This window comes from Ambystoma mexicanum, chromosome 1q (genome assembly GCF_040938575.1).
Source record: "Ambystoma mexicanum isolate Mex_15411 chromosome 1q, UKY_AmexF1_1, whole genome shotgun sequence".
NCBI classification, from domain to species: Eukaryota; Metazoa; Chordata; class Amphibia; order Caudata; family Ambystomatidae; genus Ambystoma; species Ambystoma mexicanum.
In genome coordinates this window covers 685996431-686013067 of record NC_090922.1, presented here as the reverse complement: position 1 = coordinate 686013067, position 16637 = coordinate 685996431, and positions in this window count along the sequence as shown.

Here is a 16637-nt window from a genome sequence, read left to right as displayed (position 1 = left end):
TAAAAGGTTACAGGAGCTAACAAGACCTGCAAGGGAGAAAAACATGAGAGGTTCTCCCAAGGAGATGATGAGAAAAGAATTCACTCCTACTCCACTTGAGCTACATTCTGCTATATCTGAGCAACCTGAAGCAAAGGGGCAACCCAAGACTTCTAGAAGGAAACCAGCAGCAAGCGCTCCAGTGCTTCCAACTAGGACTTCCCCTAGGTTGTCCAAAGTTGCACCTGTAACTCCACCTCCAGCTGAGGCTGAGAGGGAGGTACAACCCTGTGTGGATGAACTAGACTCTGAAGAGACAGAGCTAGTAGAAGGGCAAGAAATTATTGGAGATCTGGATCCTGTTGACCATCCTGAGCTGCAGTCATTACTGGCAGAAGGTGGACCCAACAGGGCAGACTTCAGTAAGGGACGAAGAGAATGTCCAACTCTGGAAGGTCTTCGCCACCAGGCAGCTTCTCAGGCTGATGGGCAAGAGCCTGGGAAGTATAGGTTGCACTGGGAAGATGGCCTCTTCTACAGTGAACCGACTGAGTCTGCACCTGGAGACTACAAGCGACTTGTAGTGCCTCAAGAAAACAGACTCCAGTTCATGCAACTAGCCCATGAGATTCCTTTGGCTGGTCACTTGAGCTTCAAGAAGACCAAGGAAAGGCTCTCTCTCTACTTTTATTGGACAAAGATGGGGGCTGAGGTAGATAAGTTCTGCAAGAGCTGCCACACCTGCCAAACTTCTGGTAAGGGTGGTTCCAAGAATGTGGCACCTTTAGTGCCTCTCCCAGTAGTGGGAGTCCCATTTGAGAGGGTAGGAATCGACATTGTTGGTCCCCTTGATCCTCCAACCTCCTCAGGCAACAGGTTTATCCTTGTTGTAGTAGACCATGCTACGAGGTACCCTGGGGCAATTCCTATGAGGACTGTTACAGCGCAAGCTGTGGCTAAGGCCCTCCTTGGTATTTTTACCAGGGTTGGGTTTCCTAAGGAGGCAATCTCTGACAGGGGGTCACATTTTATGTCCCACTACATGAAAGCCATGTGGAAAAATTGTGGAGTGACCGCCTACCACCCTTAGACAAATGGGTTGTTTGAAAGGTTTAATAGGACCATGAAGAGCATGATAGGTGCTTTAGAAGAACCCCTTAAGAGGAAGTGGGATCTTCTACTGCCCTGCCTTCTCTTTGCTTGTAGAGAAGTCCCTCAGGAGGGAGCAGGTTATAGTCCCTTTGAACTACTTTATGGCCATCCAGTCAGAGGTCCATTGGCCCTGATTAAGGAGGGGTTGGAGAGTGCTCCTTCCCCCAAGCCAGTCAGAGTGACTGACTACGTGATAGGACTCTGGAGGAGAATGTCACAGATGATGGCACAAGCTAGTGATAACCTGAAGGTGGGTCCAGCTTTGGTCAAGCACTGGCATGATCAAAAGGCTAACATGGTTGAGTTCACTCAAGACCAGCTAGTTCTCGTTATGATACCAACAAGGCAGAGGGCCTTGCAAGACAGATGGATGGGACCCTTCAAGGTTGTGGGTAAACCTGGAGAGGTGAACTATCTGGTAGACTTGGGCAATACCAAGGAGGCTCCAATAGTCTTCCACACCAACAGACTAAACGCGTATGTCTCTAGACCTGAAGTAGGAGACTTGCTTCTAGCTTCAGCAGAAGAGGAAGAAGAGAGTGAACCTCTCCCTGATCTCCTCAGAGGCTTACCTTTGGATGAAAAGATTGAAGGAGTTAATCTCTCTTCAAATCTGACACCTGAGCAACAAGAGGAGTGCAAATCTTTGTTAAATCAGTTTGCCTCCCTGTTCTCACTTTCACCAGGCTTGACCCCCTGGGGCCAGCATGAAATACTCACTGGTGACTGTCTGCCTGTAAAAAGCAGAGGGTACAGAATGTCAGAGAATGTAAGGACCCACATCAAAGGAGAGGTCCGCAAGATGCTTGACCTCGGGGTAATAGAGCCCTCTACTAGTCCATGGTCTAGCCCAGTTGTGTTAGTACCAAAGGCAGGATCCAAAGAGTTGAGATTCTGTGTGGACTATAGAGCCCTTAATGCAGTCACCAAGACTGATGCCCATCCTTTGCCAGCCAAGGACAGATGAGTTGGTGGATAGACTTGGTTCAGCCAAGTACCTCAGCACATTTGATCTGACGTCAGGCTATTGGCAAATAGCCCTGATAGACCATGCCAAGGAGAAAACTGCATTTTCTACCCCAGTTGGCTTATACCAATTTAAGCTTATGCCTTTTGGACTGAAAAATGCACCTGCTACATTCCAAAGGATGGTAAATCAGATTCTGACTGGGATGGAGGACTTCTGCATGGCATACTTGGATGACATCGCAGTGTTCAGCCAATCCTGGGAAGAGCATGTTGACCACCTAGGACATGTTTTGCAGGCTCTAGAGAAGGCCAATCTGACCATAAAGGCAAGTAAATGCCAGATTGGACAGAGTAAAGTGGTCTACCTTGGACATGAGGTAGGATGTGGAGAAATAAGGCCTTTGCCCAGTAAGATTGAAGCTGTGCAAAATTGGACAACACCTACTACTCAGACCCAGGTGAGAGCCTTCTTAAGTCTCACTGGGTACTACAGGAATTTCATAGAGAACTATGGGACCATAGCTTCTCCACTGAATGTGATCTCCTCTCCTAAATTTCCCAAAAAGGTCAGATGGAATGAGCAGTGCAATCAGGTCTTTGAAAACCTGAAAAGCCCTTTGTCAAGCTCCAGTACTAAGAGTTCCTGACTACCACCAAAATTTAATTGTACAGACAGATGCTTCTAATGCAGGTATAGGTGCAGTCCTTAGTCAACTGGATGGGAAAGGTATGGAGCACCCCATTTGCTTCATCAGTAGAAAACTGAAGGAACCTGAGACAAGGTGGGCAACCATTGAAAGAGAGTGTTTTGCTATTGTGTGGGCTCTGAAGAAGTTTAGGCCATACTTGTATGGTTCTACTTTTGTTATTCAGACTGACCACCAACCCTTGAGATGGTTAATGCAAATGAAAGGGGAGAACCCAAAACTATTGAGATGGTCAATCTGCCTCCAGGGGTTTGATTTCACCATTGAGCACAGGTCAGGGTGTCACCACCAAAATGCTGATGGTCTCTCTAGGATGTTTGTAACCGACTAGAGGTATGAGATTTATCCAGGAGTGGATTCAATCCTCCTGTCCCTTAGTCTGAGGGGATGGGGGGCGAGTGTTAGGGAGAATTCTCTTATAAGGCTAATTTCCCAAACCTAGTGAGTCCCCCAGCAGCTTTGCTGGAATTTTGGGGTTTGTTTTTTTCTCCTGCTAAGAGTGAGACTCTTTTCCTCCCACTCTTAGGCATGATTTGAGGTATGTCTTTGACTTTTTGTGTGGCTATGGGCTATTGGGTCTTTTACTCCATAGGGTATCATCTGTTTTTAGTATGTGTGTTACACAGCACCCTCAGTGCAGTAACACAGGGGTGTCATAGTGACCCCCAAACATAGACTCCATACCCTGGGACTGACTACTGTCTCCCAGGGCATGTAAAGTCACCATTGACTTTACTAGTCCAAAATTGTGAACAGAACCAGTACAAACCATCATATTGTGGAAGTACTGGAAGGGGTTAATTTGATTCCCCCTGGGTCTGTTTCCAAGGGGGCATTGTCCAGTCCCCCCTTGTTGAGTTTCTGGCTGGTGGCAGTGGTTACCACGCAAAATATTCCACCGGAATATTTCCTATGGGATTTTCCCATTGATTTTAAAAGCACCACTTTTTGGTGCAATGTTAAAGATACCCCCGGTTTATTTTTTTAATATTAAATCACCGGTTGGGTCTTTTTGTAGAGAACTCTTTTCTAAAATGGCGTTCGTGTCCGTCTCTGTAACTCCAACCAAGGTCGGGCCCTTTGTTCCAATTTTTGGCGGGCTTCTCCACAGAACCCCCCCAGCTGGTGCCACTCTGTCTGGGTTCCACAGGATGTGTGGGTGGGGGAATTGGCACCCTGGACTGCGTTGCCTTAGCAACTCAAGTCGCATTCTGTTCTGATTGGATAGGATTTACTGCTTACTCCTGTAGTCTTAATCTTCTTGCAGTGGTCCCCAAGGGAACTGCACAGGATTCTGCCTAACACTGGTGTACAGCGGTGGGATTTGTATTGAGTATACATTGTAGAGTGCTTCTAATACTTTAGTGCAACTAACCACAAAGCTTAGCACTATAAAAATTTATTTTCCAACAAGTCAACTATGGAAAGTTACAGCCAGGAGTCCCTGTCTGCAAAAACTGCTGATTGTTTAAGAGTCCGTTGTAGACATAAGGATCTTCCTGTAACAGTCAAGAACATAGAATTGATTGAGAGAGTGTTAGAAAACCAAAGTCTGGGTAGTGGTTCAGATGAGCCTACCTCACCAGCAAATGTAGACAACAGTAATGAAATTAATATGGATCAAAGTGTTGATAATATTGTTGTAGAGTCAGATGAGGAAAGTGAGGCCAATGTAACTGTCCTCACTGGCCCTCTGCCTGCTCTAGCACCTCAAGCTGTGTCTACTGGACATTTGTCAGGTCCCACATTAAGTCCTGCATTCATTGAACTAGAAAAAATGAGACTTGAATTAGAGTTCAAAATAATGAGTGCCCAATATGAACAAAAGTACCAAGAACTAAGGCTCAGAGAAATGGAGCTCAAACATGAGCTAGAGATGAAGAAATTGTCTGTGGAAAATGCTTCTCTACCCGGATCCTCTAGGAGTTCCAGTCCCAAAAGATCCCGGATGCTTAAAGAGATTGTGGGTATGTATGAACCTAAGTTGGATGTGTTTGATTGGTTGGCTATGTTTGAGTATAATCATGGGCTCCAGGACATCACAGGGAATCAGTTGCTTCCTTGGTTGTTCTCTAGGCTCGCCCCTGTTGTATCTGATGTGGTAATGGAGTTGGGGGAGGTGGATAGGATGGACTATGAATGTGTGAAGCTAGCTTTAATAGCTAGATTTGGGAAGACCCCTTCCCAGTACCTTAAGAGGTTTAGGACCCTCAAAAATCATGATGGTACCCCTTGGGCTACCTGGTTGAGTGAATGTTTGAAGAACTTAGAGGGATGGATTAAGGGTTACAGATTGAAGACTTATGAAGGAATGAAAAATCTTGTTATGTTGGAGTCAATTTATGATGCCTGCTTTCCTGAGCTCAAACAGCACTTGGCTGATTCAAAGGAAATAGATTCCAAGAAGCTAGCTAAGGCTGTTGACTTGTGGGTTGCCAACAGGGCTACTCACAAGGATTCTGGGGTAACTCAGAAAAAGGATGAGGGGAAACAGCCTAAAAAGGACTCCAAAGAGAATTCCAATAATTCCAATTCCAAAGAGGGCTCCAAACAGAACCATAAGGGTAAGCCACATGGGAAACCAAATCAGGCTAGTGTACCTTCTGGTCCCAAACCAGAAGGAGGTCAGAACAAGCCACCATTCGCGAAGGCATTTGGAAAATGCTATGTTTGTGGCTCTACTGACAATGTGAAAGGAGAACCCAGATGTAAGGGTAAACCTTCAGGGGTCCACACTGTCTCCTTAGCCTTCGCTCCAGAGGAGGAAGTACAGGTGCCCAGTGGAAACTTTCTATTACTGGCTGATGAACCCGTAGGAGTCTCAGCAAGTGTTTCTTTAGTGTCCCAGGGGTTGGGGGAACAACAGAATTTAGATATCTATAATTCTATCCCAGATAATGCTAAAGAGTACTATAAGCACAGTGTCCAGGTGATTGGTCAGGAGACTCCTGCCATTAGGGACACTGGGGCCAGCAAAACTGTGGTGAATGAATCTTTTTTGAAGGCAGAGGATGTTGCTAAGGCACCCAAATGCCTCATCAAGTTAGCTGGAGGGCCTGTGCAGATGCTTCCTCAATTACCAGTTCTCATCCAGTGCAATGATATGACTGTGAAGATACCTGTCAGTGTAGATTGTGAGGTACCAGGAAGGGTTCTGTTGGAAAATGACCTGAAAACTCTTGGAGTAGTGTCACATACCCCCAGACCTCCTAGTAAAAGGTTACAGGAGCTAACAAGACCTGCAAGGGAGAAAAACATGAGAGGTCCTCCCAAGGAGATGATGAGAAAAGAATTCACTCCTACTCCACTTGAGCTACATTCTGCTATATCTGAGCAACCTGAAGCAAAGGGGCAACCCAAGACTTCTAGAAGGAAACCAGCAGCAAGCGCTCCAGTGCTTCCAACTAGGACTTCCCCTAGGTTGTCCAAAGTTGCACCTGTAACTCCACCTCCAGCTGAGGCTGAGAGGGAGGTACAACCCTGTGTGGTTGAACTAGACTCTGAAGAGACAGAGCTAGTAGAAGGGCAATAAATTATTGGAGATCTGGATCTTGTTGACCATCCTGAGCTGCAGTCATTACTGGCAGAAGGTGGACCCAACAGGGCAGACTTCAGTAAGGGACGAAGAGAATGTCCAACTCTGGAAGGTCTTCGCCACCAGGCAGCTTCTCAGGCTGATGGGCAAGAGCCTGGGAAGTATAGGTTGCACTGGGAAGATGGCCTCTTCTACAGTGAACCGACTGAGTCTGCACCTGGAGACTACAAGCGACTTGTAGTGCCTCAAGAAAACAGACTCCAGTTCTTGCAACTAGACCATGAGATTCCTTTGGCTGGTCACTTGAGTTTCAAGAAGACCAAGGAAAGGCTCTCTCTCTACTTTTATTGGGCAAAGATGGGGGCTGAGGTAGATAAGTTCTGCAAGAGCTTCCACACCTGCCAAACTTCTGGTAAGGGTGGTTCCAAGAATGTGGCACCTTTAGTGCCTCTCCCAGTAGTGGGAGTCTCATTTGAGAGGGTAGGAATCGACATTGTTGGTCCCCTTGATCCTCCAACCTCCTCAGGCAACAGGTTTATCCTTGTTGTAGTAGACCATGCTACGAGGTACCCTGAGGCAATTCCTATGAGGACTGTTACAGCGCAAGCTGTGGCTAAGGCCCTCCTTGGTATTTTTACCAGGGTTGGGTTTCCTAAGGAGGCAATCTCTGACAGGGGGTCACATTTTATGTCCCACTACATGAAAGCCATGTGGAAAAACTGTGGAGTGACCGCCTACCACCCTTAGACAAATGGGTTGTTTGAAAGGTTTAATAGGACCATGAAGAGCATGATAGGTGCTTTAGAAGAACCCCTTAAGAGGAAGTGGGATCTTCTATTGCCATGCCTTCTCTTTGCTTGTAGAGAAGTCCCTCAGGAGGGAGCTGGTTATAGTCCCTTTGAACTACTTTATGGCCATCCAGTCAGAGGTCCATTGGCCCTGATTAAGGAGGGGTTGGAGAGTGCTCCTTCCCCCAAGCCATTCAGAGTGACTGACTACGTGATAGGACTCCAGAGGAGAATGTCACAGATGATGGCACAAGCTAGTGATAACCTGAAGGTGGGTCCAGCTTTGGTCAAGCACTGGCATGATCAAAAGGCTAACATGGTTGAGTTCACTCAAGACCAGCTAGTTCTCGTTATGATACCAACAAGGCAGAGGGCCTTGCAAGACAGATGGATGGGACCCTTCAAGTTTTGTGGGTAAACCTGGAGAGGTGAACTTTCTGGTAGACTTGGGAAATCCCAAGGAGGCTCCCATAGTCTTCCACACCAACAGACTAAAAGCGTATGTCTCTAGACCTGAAGTAGGAGACTTGCTTCTAGCTTCAGCAGAAGAGGAAGAAGAGAGTGAACCTCTCCCTGATCTCCTCAGAGGCTTACCTTTGGATGAAAAGATTGAAGGAGTTAATATCTCTTCAAATCTGACACCTGAGCAACAAGAGGAGTGCAAATCTTTGTTAAATCAGTTTGCCTCCCTGTTCTCACTTTCACCAGGCTTAACCCCCTGGGGCCAGCATGAAATACTCACTGGTGACTGTCTGCCTGTAGAAAGCAGAGGGTACAGAATGTCAGAGAATGTAAGGACCCACATCAAAGGAGTGGTCCGCAAGATGCTTGACCTCGGGGTAATAGAGCCCTCTACTAGTCCATGGTCTAGCCCAGTTGTGTTAGTACCAAAGGCAGGATCCAAAAAGTTGAGATTCTGTGTGGACTATAGAGCCCTTAATGCAGTCACCAAGACTGATGCCCATCCTTTGCCAAGGACAGATGAGTTGGTGGATAGACTTGGTTCAGCCAAGTACCTCAGCACATTTGATCTGACGTCAGGCTATTGGCAAATAGCCCTGATAGACCATGCCAAGGAGAAAACTGCATTTTCTACCCCAGTTGGCTTATACCAATTTAAGTTTATGCCTTTTGGATTGAAAAATGCACCTGCTACATTCCAAAGGATGGTAAATAAGGTTCTAACTGGGATGGAGGACTTCTGCATGGCATACTTGGATGACATCGCAGTGTTCAGCCAATCCTGGGAAGAGCATGTTGACCACCTAGGACATGTTTTGCAGGCTCTAGAGAAGGCCAATCTGACAAGGCAAGTAAACAAAGGCAAGTAAATGCCAGATTGGACAGAGTAAAGTGGTCTACCTTGGACATGAGGTAGGAGGTGGAGAAATAAGGCCTTTGCCCAGTAAGATTGAAGCTGTGCAAAATTGGACAACACCTACTACTCAGACCCAGGTGAGAGCCTTCTTAAGTCTCACTGGGTACTACAGGAATTTCATAGAGAACTATGGGACCATAGCTTCTCCACTGAATGTGATCTCCTCTCCTAAATTTCCTAAAAAGGTCAGATGAATGAGCAGTGCCATCAGGCCTTTGAAAACCTGAAAATCCCTTTGTCAAGCTCCAGTACTAAGTGTTCCTGACTACCACCAAACTTTAATTGTACAGACAGGTGCTTCTAATGCAGGTATAGGTGCAGTCCTTAGTCAACTGGATGGGAAAGGTATGGAGCACCCCATTTGCTTCATCAGTAGAAAACTGAAGGAACCTGAGATAAGGTGGGCAACCATTGAAAGAGAGTGTTTTGCTATTGTGTGGGCTCTGAAGAAGTTTAGGCCATACTTGTATGGTTCTACTTTTGTTATTCAAACTGACCACCAACCCTTGAGATGGTTAATGCAAATGAAAGTGGAGAACCCAAAACTATTGAGATGGTCAATCTGCCTCCAGGGGTTTGATTTCACCATTGAGCACAGGTCAGGGTGTCACCACCAAAATGCTGATGGTCTCTCTAGGATGTTTGTAACCGACTAGAGGTATGTGATTTATCCAGGAGTGGATTCAATCCTCCTGTCCCTTAGTCTGGGGGGGGCGGGGGGCGAGTGTTAGGGAGAATTCTATTATAAGGCTAATTTCCCAAACCTAGTGAGTCCCCCAGCAGCTTTGCTGGAATTTTGGGGTTTGTTTTTTTCTCCTGCTAAGAGTGAGACTCTTTTCCTCCCACTCTTAGGCATGATTTGAGGTATGTCTTTGACTTTTTGTGTGGCTATGGGCTATTTGGTCTTTTACTCCATAGGGTATCATCTGTTTTTAGTATGTGTGTTACACAGCACCCTCAGTGCAGTAACACAGGGGTGTCATAGTGACCCCCAAACATAGACTCCATACCCTGGGACTGACTACTGTCTCCCAGGGCATGTAAAGTCACCATTGACTTTACTAGTCCAAAATTGTGAACAGAACCAGTACAAACCATCATATTGTGGAAGTACTGGAAGGGGTTAATTTGATTCCCCCTGGGTCTGTTTCCAAGGGGGCACTGTCCAGTCCCCCCTTGTTGAGTTTCTGGCTGGTGGCAGTGGTTACCACGCAAAATATTCCACCGGAATATTTCCTATGGGATTTTCCCATTGATTTTAAAAGCACCACTTTTTGGTGCAATGCTAAAGATACCGCTGGTTTATTTATTTAATATTAAATCACCGGTTGGGTCTTTTTGTAGAGAACTCTTTTCTAAAATGGCGTTCGTGTCCGTCTCTGTAACTCCAACCAAGGTCGGGCCCTTTGTTCCAATTTTTGGCGGGCTTCTCCACAGAAGCCCCCCAGCTGGTGCCACTCTGTCTGGGTTCCACAGGATGTGTGGGTGGGGGAATTGGCACCCTGGACTGCGTTGCCTTAGCAACTCAAGTCGCATTCTGTTCTGATTGGATAGGATTTACTGCTTACTCCTGTAGTCTTAATCTTCTTGCAGTGGTCCCCAAGGGAACTGCACAGGATTCTGCCTAACACTGGTGTACAGCGGTGGGATTTGTATTGAGTATACATTGTAGAGTGCTTCTAATACTTTAGTGCAACTAACCACAAAGCTTAGCACTATAAAAGTTTATTTTCTAACAAGTCAACTATGGAAAGTTACAGCCAGGAGTCCCTGTCTGCAAAAACTGCTGATTGTTTAAGAGTCCTTTGTAGACATAAGGATCTTCCTGTAAAAGTCAAGAACATAGAATTGATTGAGAGAGTGTTAGAAAACCAAAGTCTGGGTAGTGGTTCAGATGAGCCTACCTCACCAGCAAATGTAGACAACAGTAATGAAATTAATATGGATCAAAGTGTTGATAATATTGTTGTAGAGTCAGATGAGGAAAGTGAGGCCAATGTAACTGTCCTCACTGGCCCTCTGCCTGCTCTAGCACCTCAAGCTGTGTCTACTGGACATTTGTCAGGTCCCACATTAAGTCCTGCATTCATTGAACTAGAAAAAATGAGACTTGAATTAGAGTTCAAAAGAATGAGTGCACAATATGAACAACAGTACCAAGAACTAAGGCTCAGAGAAATGGAGCTCAAACATGAGCTAGAGATGAAGAAATTGTCTGTGGAAAATGCTTCTCTACCCGGATCCTCTAGGAGTTCCAGTCCCAAAAGATCCCGGATGCTTAAAGAGATTGTGGGTATGTATGAACCTAAGTTGTATGTGTTTGATTGGTTGGCTATATTTGAGTATAATCATGGGCTCCAGGACATCACAGAGAATCAGTTGCTTCCTTGGTTGTTCTCTAGGCTCGCCCCTGTTGTATCTGATGTGGTAATAGAGTTGGGGGAGGTGGATAGGATGGACTATGAATGTGTGAAGCTAGCTTTAATAGCTAGATTTGGGAAGACCCCTTCCCAGTACCTTAAGAGGTTTAGGACCCTCAAAAATCATGATGGTACCCCTTGGGCTACCTGGTTGAGTGAAAGAGGGATGGATTAAGGGTTACAGATTGAACACTTATGAAGGAATGAAAAATCTTGTTATGTTGGAGTCAATTTATGATGCCTGCTCTCCTGAGCTCAGACAGCACTTGGCTGATTCAAAGGAAATAGATTCCAAGAAGCTAGCTAAGGCTGTTGACTTGTGGGTTGCCAACAGGGCTACTCACAAGGATTCTGGGGTAACTCAGAAAAAGGATGAGGGGAAACAGCCTAAAAAGGACTCCAAAGAGAATTCCAATAATTCCAATTCCAAAGAGGGCTCCAAACAGAACCATAAGGGTAAGCCACATGGGAAACCAAATCAGGCTAGTGTACCTTCTGGTCCCAAACCAGAAGGAGGTCAGAACAAGCCACCATTCGTGAAGGCATTTGGAAAATGCTATGTTTGTGGCTCTACTGACAATGTGAAAGGAGAACCCAGATGTAAGGGTAAACCTTCAGGGGTCCACACTGTCTCCTTAGCCTTCGCTCCAGAGGAGGAAGTACAGGTGCCCAGTGGAAACTTTCTATTACTGGCTGATGAACTCGTAGGAGTCTCAGCAAGTGTTTCTTTAGTGTCCCTGGGGTTGGGGGAACAACAGAATTTAGATATCTATAATTCTATCCCAGATAATGCTAAAGAGTACTATAAGCACAGTGTCCAGGTGATTGGTCAGGAGACTCCTGCCATTAGGGACACTGGGGCCAGCAAAACTGTGGTGAATGAATCTTTTTTGAAGGCAGAGGATGTTGCTAAGGCACCCAAATGCCTCATCAAGTTAGCTGGAGGGCCTGTGCAGATGCTTCCTCAATTACCAGTTCTCATCCAGTGCAATGATATGACTGTGAAGATACCTGTCAGTGTAGATTGTGATGTTCCAGGAAGGGTTCTGTTGGAAAATGACCTGAAAACTCTTGGAGTAGTGTCACATACCCCCAGACCTCCTAGTAAAAGGTTACAGGAGCTAATGAGACCTGCAAGGGAGAAAAACATGAGAGGTTCTCCCAAGGAGATGATGAGAAAAGAATTCACTCCTACTCCACTTGAGCTACATTCTGCTATATCTGAGCAACCTGAAGCAAAGGGGCAACCCAAGACTTCTAGAAGGAAACCAGCAGCAAGCGCTCCAGTGCTTCCAACTAGGACTTCCCCTAGGTTGTCCAAAGTTTTACCTGTAACTCCGACTCCAGCTGAGGCTGAGAGGGAGGTACAACCCTGTGTGGTTGAATTAGACTCTGAAGAGACAGAGCTAGTAGAAGGGCAAGAAATTATTGGAGATCTGGATCCTGTTGACCATCCTGAGCTGCAGTCATTACTGGCAGAAGGTGGACCCAACAGGGCAGACTTCAGTAAGGGACAAAGAGAATGTCCAACTCTGGAAGGTCTTCGCCACCAGGCAGCTTCTCAGGCTGATGGGCAAGAGCCTGGGAAGTATAGGTTGCACTGGGAAGATGGCCTCTTCTACAGTGAACCGACTGAGTCTGCACCTGGAGACTACAAGCGACTTGTAGTGCCTCAAGAAAACAGACTCCAGTTCTTGCAACTAGCCCAAGAGATTCCTTTGGCTGGTCACTTGAGTTTCAAGAAGACCAAGGAAAGGCTCTCTCTCTACTTTTATTGGACAAAGATGGGGGCTGAGGTAGATAAGTTCTGCAAGAGCTGCCACACCTGCCAAACTTCTGGTAAGGGTGGTTCCAAGAATGTGGCACCTTTAGTGCCTCTCCCAGTAGTGGGAGTCCCATTTGAGAGGGTAGGAATCGACATTGTTGGTCCCCTTGATCCTCCAACCTCCTCAGGCAACAGGTTTATCCTTGTTGTAGTAGACCATGCTACGAGGTACCCTGAGGCAATTCCTATGAGGACTGTTACAGCGCAAGCTGTGGCTAAGGCCCTCCTTGGTATTTTTACCAGGGTTGGGTTTCCTAAGGAGGCAATCTATAACAGGGGGTGACATTTTATGTCCCACTACATGAAAGCCATGTGGAAAAACTGTGGAGTGACCGCCTACCACCCTTAGACAAATGGGTTGTTTGAAAGGTTTAATAGGACCATGAAGAGCATGATAGGTGCTTTAGAAGAACCCCTTAAGAGGAAGTGGGATCTTCTACTGCCATGCCTTCTCTTTGCTTGTAGAGAAATCCCTCAGGAGGGAGCTGGTTATAGTCCCTTTGAACTACTTTATGGCCATCCAGTCAGAGGTCCATTGGCCCTGATTAAGGAGGGGTTGGAAAGTGCTCCTTCCCCCAAGCCATTCAGAGTGACTGACTACGTGATAGGACTCCAGAGGAGAATTTCACAGATGATGGCACAAGCTAGTGATAACCTGAAGGTGGGTCCAGCTTTGGTCAAGCACTGGCATGATCAAAAGGCTAACATGGTTGAGTTCACTCAAGACCAGCTAGTTCTCGTTATGATACCAACAAGGCAGAGGGCCTCGCAAGACAGATGGATGGGACCCTTCAAGGTTGTGGGTAAACCTGGAGAGGGGAACTATCTGGTAGACTTGGGAAATCCCAAGGAGGCTCCCATAGTCTTCCACACCAACAGACTAAAAGCGTATGTCTCTAGACCTGAAGTAGGAGACTTGCTTCTAGCATCAGCAGAAGAGGAAGAAGAGAGTGAACCTCTCCCTGATCTCCTCAGAGGCTTACCTTTGGATGAAAAGATTGAAGGAGTTAATCTCTCTTCAAATCTGACACCTGAGCAACAAGAGGAGTGCAAATCTTTGTTAAATCAGTTTGCCTCCCTGTTCTCACTTTCACCAGGCTTGACCCCCTGGGGCCAGCATGAAATACTCACTGGTGACTGTCTGCCTGTAAAAAGCAGAGGGTACAGAATGTCAGAGAATGTAAGGACCCACATCAAAGGAGAGGTCCGCAAGATGCTTGACCTCGGGGTAATAGAGCCCTCTACTAGTCCATGGTCTAGCCCAGTTGTGTTAGTACCAAAGGCAGGATCCAAAAAGTTGAGATTCTGTGTGGACTATAGAGTCCTTAATGCAGTCAACAAGACTGATGCCCATCCTTTGCCCAGGACAGATGAGTTGGTGGATAGACTTGGTTCAGCCAAGTACCTCAGCACATTTGATCTGACGTCAGGCTATTGGCAAATAGCCCTGATAGACCATGCCAAGGAGAAAACTGCATTTTCTACCCCAGTTGGCTTATACCAATTTAAGTTTATGCCTTTTGGATTGAAAAATGCACCTGCTACATTCCAAAGGATGGTAAATAAGGTTCTGACTGGGATGGAGGACTTCTGCATGGCATACTTGGATGACATCGCAGTGTTCAGCCAATCCTAGGAAGAGCATGTTGACCACCTAGGACATGTTTTGCAGGCTCTAGAGAAGGCCAATCTGACCATAAAGGCAAGTAAATGCCAGATTGGACAGAGTAAAGTGGTCTACCTTGGACATGAGGTAGGAGGTGGAGAAATAAGGCCTTTGCCCAGTAAGATTGAAGCTGTGCAAAATTGGACAACACCTACTACTCAGACCCAGGTGAGAGCCTTCTTAAGTCTCACTGGGTACTACAGGAATTTCATAGAGAACTATGGGACCATAGCTTCTCGATTGAATGTGATCTCCTCCCCTAAATTTCCTAAAAAGGTCAGATGGAATGAGCAGTGCCATCAGGCCTTTGAAAACCTGAAAAGCCCTTTGTCAAGCTCCAGTACTAAGAGTTCCTGACTACCACCAAACTTTAATTGTACAGACAGATGCTTCTAATGCAGGTATAGGTGCAGTCCTTAGTCAACTGGATGGGAAAGGTATGGAGCACCCCATTTGCTTCATCAGTAGAAAACTGAAGGAACCTGAGGCAAGGTGGGCAACCATTGAAAGAGAGTGTTTTGCTATTGTGTGGGCTCTGAAGAAGTTTAGGCCATACTTGTATGGTTCTACTTTTGTTATTCAGACTGACCACCAACCCTTGAGGTGGTTAATGCAAATGAAAGGGGAGAACCCAAAACTATTGAGATGGTCAATCTGCCTCCAGGGGTTTGATTTCACCATTGAGCACAGGTCAGGGTGTCACCACCAAAATGCTGATGGTCTCTCTAGGATGTTTGTAACCGACTAGAGGTATGAGATTTATCCAGGAGTGGATTCAATCCTCCTGTCCCTTAGTCTGGGTGGGGTGGGGGGCGAGTGTTAGGGAGAATTCTATTATAAGGCTAATTTCCCAAACCTAGTGAGTCCCCCAGCAGCTTTGCTGGAATTTTGGGGTTTGTTTTTTCTCCTGCTAAGAGTGAGACTCTTTTCCTCCCACTCTTAGGCATGATTTGAGGTATGTCTTTGACTTTTTGTGTGGCTATGGGCTATTGGGTCTTTTACTCCATAGGGTATCATCTGTTTTTAGTATGTGTGTTACACAGCACCCTCAGTGCAGTAACACAGGGGTGTCATAGTGACCCCCAAACATAGACTCCATACCCTGGGACTGACTACTGTCTCCCAGGGCATGTAAAGTCACCATTGACTTTACTAGTCCAAAATAGTGAACAGAACCAGTACAAACCATCATATTGTGGAAGTACTGGAAGGGGTTAATTTGATTCCCCCTGGGTCTGTTTCCAAGGGGGCACTGTCCAGTCCCCCCTTGTTGAGTTTCTGGCTGGTGGCAGTGGTTACCACGCAAAATATTCCACCAGAATATTTCCTATGGGATTTTCCCATTGATTTTAAAAGCACCACTTTTTGATGCAATGCTAAAGATACCGCCGGTTTATTTATTTAATATTAAATCACCGGTTGGGTCTTTTTGCCAGAACTCTTTTCTAAAATAGCGTTTGTGTCCGTCTCTGTAACTACAACCAAGTTCGGGCCCTTTGTTCCAATTTTTGGCGGGCTTCTCCACAGAAGCCCCCCAGCTGGTGCCACTCTGTCTGGGTTCCACAGGATGTGTGGGTGGGGGAATTGGCACCGTGGACTGCGTTGCCTTAGCAACTCAAGTCGCATTCTGTTCTGATTGGATAGGATTTACTGCTTACTCCTGTAGTCTTAATCTTCTTGCAGTGGTCCCCAAGGGAACTGCACAGGATTCTGCCTAACACTGGTGTACAGCGGTGGGATTTGTATTGAGTATACATTGTAGATTGCTTCTAATACTTTAGTGCAACTAACCACAAAGCTTAGCACTATAAAAGTTTATTTTCTAACAAGTCAACTATGGAAAGTTACAGCCAGGAGTCCCTGTCTGCAAAAACTGCTGATTGTTTAAGAGTCCTTTGTAGACATAAGGATCTTCCTGTAAAAGTCAAGAACATAGAATTGATTGAGAGAGTGTTAGAAAACCAAAGTCTGGGTAGTGGTTCAGATGAGCCTACCTCACCAGCAAATGTAGATAACAGTAATGAAATTAATATGGATCAAAGTGTTGATAATATTGTTGTAGAGTCAGATGAGGAAAGTGAGGCCAATGTAACTGTCCTCACTGGCCATCTGCCTGCTCTAGCACCTCAAGCTGTGTCTACTGGACATTTGTCAGGTCCCACATTAAGTCCTGCATTCATTGAACTAGAAAAAATGAGACTTGAATTACAGTTCAAAA